This window comes from Procambarus clarkii, chromosome 21, assembly GCF_040958095.1.
Source record: "Procambarus clarkii isolate CNS0578487 chromosome 21, FALCON_Pclarkii_2.0, whole genome shotgun sequence".
Taxonomy (NCBI): domain Eukaryota; kingdom Metazoa; phylum Arthropoda; class Malacostraca; order Decapoda; family Cambaridae; genus Procambarus; species Procambarus clarkii.
Window position 1 is genome coordinate 13,319,000 of NC_091170.1, and position 5,537 is coordinate 13,324,536.

Here is a 5,537-nt window from a genome sequence, read left to right on the forward strand (position 1 = left end):
TTAAATAAACTAAACAAAAATAATAACACATAAATAAAAATAACACTAAACTTATCCAGTCTAAGCCTCACCTCATAATTAGATTAGAGTTAAAATTTACACTGTACTACTTGGAAGTAAGTTATTTTGCCTGAATTAAAACCACACATTTTCCACAGAACCTCCTATACAAAATTTTTTTGTATAGGAGGCTAACAAAACCTGGAAGAGAGCCGAGATTCAGACAACTAACGCTACCTAATTAAGATGTTATACACCATAATTATGGCCAAATGTTCCCATTTTGTCTCTTAAATCGTCAAAAAAATCATATTATTCTGAAGGAAAAGAGCAGTTGTAGCAGTTGATCCAGGCATCATATCTAATATTATATCCTCACACATTTTATTCACCCCAAGGTCGACCAAGACTTTATTAAGACTACTCATAGCTCGGTCGATAGAGCTTCGGCCTCACACTTGTGGGGTCCACAAGTGTAAGGCTGTAAGGGGTTTTATAGCTGAGTGGACAGCACTTCGGATTTGCAGTCCTGAGGTTCCGGGTTCGATCCTCGGTGGAGGCGGGATCAAATGGGCAGAGTTTCCTTGACCCCAGATGCCGCTGTTACCTAGCAGTAAATAGGTACCTGGGAGTTAGACAGCTGCTATGGGCTGATTCCTGGGTGGGGAGGGGGGATAAAAAAAAGAGGCCTGAGTATAGTGTCGTTGAGTATAGTGTGGAGTATAGTGTCGTGGAGTATAGTGTCGTGGAGTTTAGTGTCACGGAGTATAGTGTCGGGGAGTATAGTGTATAGTGTCGTCTAGTATAGTGTCGTGGAGTATAGTGTCGTCTAGTATAGTGTCGTGGATTAGAGTGTTGTGAAGTAAAGTGTCGTGGAGAATAGTGAAGTGGAGTATAGTGTCGTGGAGTATAATGTCATGGAGTATAGTGTAGTGGAGTATAGTGACGTGGAGAATAGTATCGTTGTGTATAGTGTCGTGGTGTATAATGTCATGGAGTATAGTGTGGTGGAATATAGTGTCGTTGTGTATAGTGTCGTGGACTATAATGTCGTGGAGTATAGTGTCGTGGTGTATAGTGTCGTGGTGTATAGTGTTGTGGTGTATAGTGTCGTGGTGTATAATGTCGTGGTGTATAGTGTCGTGGTGTATAGTGTCGTGGTGTATAGTGTCGTGGTGTATAGTGTCGTGGTGTATAGTGTAGTGGTGTATTGTGTCGTGTATAGTGTCGTGGTGTATAGTGTTGTGGTGTATAGTTTCGTTTAGTATAGTGTCGTGGTGTATAGTGTCGTGGTGTATTGTGTCGTGTATAGTGTCGTGGTGTATAGTGTCGTGGAGTATAGTGTCGTGGTGTATAGTGTCGTGGAGTATAGTGTCGTGGTGTATAGTGTCGTGGAGTATAGTGTCGTGGTGTATAGTGTCGTGATGTATAGTGTTGTGGTGTATAGTGTTGTGGTGTATAGTGTCGTGGGGTATAATGTCGTGATGTATAGTGTCGTGGAGTATAGTGTCGTGGTGTAAAGTGTCGTGATGTATAGTGTCGTGGTGTATTGTGTCGTGTATAGTGTCGTGGAGTATAGTGTCGTGATGTATAGTGTCGTGGTGTATTGTGTCGTGTATAGTGTCGTGGTGTATAGTGTCGTGATGTATAGTGTCGTGATGTATAGTGTCGTGGAGTATAGTGTCGTGGAGTATAGTGTCGTGATGTATAGTGTCGTGTATAGTGTCGTGGTGTATAGTGTCGTGATGTATAGTGTCGTGGAGTATAGTGTCGTGGAGTATAGTGTCGTGGTGTATAGTGTCGTGGAGTATAGTGTCGTGGTGTATAGTGTCGTGGAGTATAGTGTCGTGGTGTTTAGTGTCAAGGTGTATAGTGTCGTGGAGTATAGTGTTGTGGTGTATAGTGTCACCACCCACCATCCACACCACCCTGTACAATCACCACCCAGCACAATCACAACCCACACCACCCTGTACCATCACCACCCACACCACCTAGTACAATCACCACCCTGACAATCACCACCCAGCACAATCACCACCCACACCACCCTGACTATCACCACCCACACCACCCAGCACAATCACCACCCACACCACCCAGCACAATCACCACCCACACCACCCAGCACAATCACCACCCACACCACCCTGTACCACCAGGCAGAGTGAGGACACAGGATGTTGTGGTCAAACCGTCACGTCATTCCGCAATCCCATATTTTGGTTCATTTTTTTACGTTCATGTATTTATATGCACATATGTTCCAAATTATATTACCTGCAAGGAAAAGAGTTGTTACACAGAATAAAATGATTATCATTCTATACTTTGTTTATGTTGAGATTTAAATAAAAAAAAATGTACATAAAAATGGCAGCGTAGCATACGGAGACCCCGCGGCAGGGCCCACCCTCAGTGTGTCGCCAACCCAAGTCCTGGCTGGAGCTTACCCTCCTCTGTTGGGTAAGATTACTGAACAACACCATTACCACACACACACCACCACTACCACACCACCGCAACTACCACACCACCGCAACTACCACACCACCACAACCAAACTCACCACCACTACTACCACAACCATACTCACCGCAACTACTACCACACCACTACAACCAAACTCACCACCACTACTACCACCACACCACCACAACCACGCTCACTACCACTACTACCACACCACCACAACCACACTCACCACCACTACTACCACACCACCACACCCACACTCACCACCACTACTATCACACCACCACAACCACACTCACCACCACTACTACCACACCACCACAACCACACTCACCACCACTACTATCACACCACCACAACCACACTCACCACCACTACTACCACACCACCACAACCACACTCAACACCACTACTACCACACCACCACAACCACACTCACCACCACTACTACCACACCACAACTACACTCACCACCACTACTACCACACCACCACACTCACCACCACAACCACTCACCACCACTACTACCACACCACCACAACCACACTCACCCCCACTACTATCACACCACCACAACCACACCATCACTACTACCACACACACCACAACCACACACACACCACAACCACCCACACCACCACTACCACACCACCAGTACCACACCACCAGTACAAAACCACCAGTACCACTACTACCACACTACCACTACCATCACAATGACACACTACCACACCACCATTAACACACCACAACCACTACCACAATTACTACACCACCACTTCGACACCACCACTACTACCACATCACAACCACGCCACATCTACTACCACACCACAACTAGTACACCACTACTACCACACCACAACTAGTACACCACTACTACCACACCAGAACTAGTACACCACTACTACCACACCACAACTAGTACACCACTACTACCACACCACAACTAGTACACCACTACTACCACACCACAACTAGTACACCACTACTAGTACACCACTACTACCACACCACTACTAGTACACCACTACTACCACACCACTACTAGTACACCACTACTAGTACACCACTACTACCACACCACTACTAGTACACCACTACTACCACACCACTACTAGTACACCACTACTACCACACCACTACTAGTACACCACTACTACCACACCACTACTAGTACACCACTACTACCACACCACAACTAGTACACCACTACTACCACAACACAACTAGTACACCACTACTACAACACCACTACCAGTACACCACTACTACCACACCACTACTAGTACACCACTACTACCACACCACTACTAGTACACCACTACTAGTACACCACTACTAGTACACCACAACTAGTACACCACTATTAGTACACCACTACTACCACACCACTACTAGTACACCACAACTAGTACACCACTACTACCACACCACTACTAGTACACCACTACTAGTACACCACTACTACCACACCACTACTACCACACCACTACTACCACACCACTACTACCACACCACAACTAGTACACCACTACTACCACACCACAACTAGTACACCACTACTACCACACCACAACTAGTACACCACTACTACCACACCACTACTACCACACCACAACTAGTACACCACTACTACCACACCACAACTAGTACACCACTACTACCACACCACTACCAGTACACCACTACTACCACACCACTACTAGTACACCACTACTACCACACCACTACTAGTACACCACTACTACCACACCACTACTAGTACACCACTACTACCACACCACTACTAGAACACCACTACTACCACACCACTACTACCACACCACTACTAGTGCACCACTACTAGTACATCACAACTACCACACCACTACTACCACACCACTACTAGTACACCACTACTAGTACACCACTACTAGTACACCACTACTAGTACACCACTACTAGTACACCACAACTAGTACACCACTACTAACACACCACAACTAGTACACCACAACTAGTTCACCACTACTACCACACCACTACTACCATACCACTATTACCTCACCACTACTACCACACCACTACTACCACACCACTACTAGTACACCACTACCACCACACCACTACTACCACACCACTACTACCACACCACTACTACCACACCACTACTAGTACACCACTTCTACCTCACCACTACTACCACACCACTACTACTACACCACTACTAGTACACCTCTACTACCACACCAATACTAGTACACCTCTACTACCACACCACTACTAGTATACCACAACTAGTACACCACTACTACCTCACCACTACTACCACACCACTACTACTACACCACTACCAGTACACCACTACTAGTACACCACAACTAGTACACCACTACTACCTCACCACTACTACCACACCACTACTACTACTACACCACTACCAGTACACCACTACTACCACACCACTACTAGTACACCACTACTACCTCACCACTACTACCTCACCACTACTACCACACCACTACTACCACACCACTACTACCACACCACTACTACCTCACCACTACTACCACACCACTACTACTACACCACTACCAGTACACCACTACTAGTACACCACAACTAGTACACCACTACTACCTCACCACTACTACCACACCACTACTACTACTACACCACTACCAGTACACCACTACTACCACACCACTACTAGTACACCACTACTACCTCACCACTACTACCTCACCACTACTACCACACCACTACTACCACACCACTACTACCACACCACTACTACCTCACCACTACTACCACACCACTACTACTACACCACTACCAGTACACCACTACTAGTACACCACAACTAGTACACCATTACTACCACACCACTACTACCACACCACTACTAGTACACCACTACTAGTACACCACTACTACCACACCACTACTACCACACCACTACTACCACACCACTACTAGTACACCACTACTACCTCACCACTACTACCACACCACTACTACCTCACCACTACTACCACACCACTACTACCACACCACTACTACCACACCACTACTAGTAC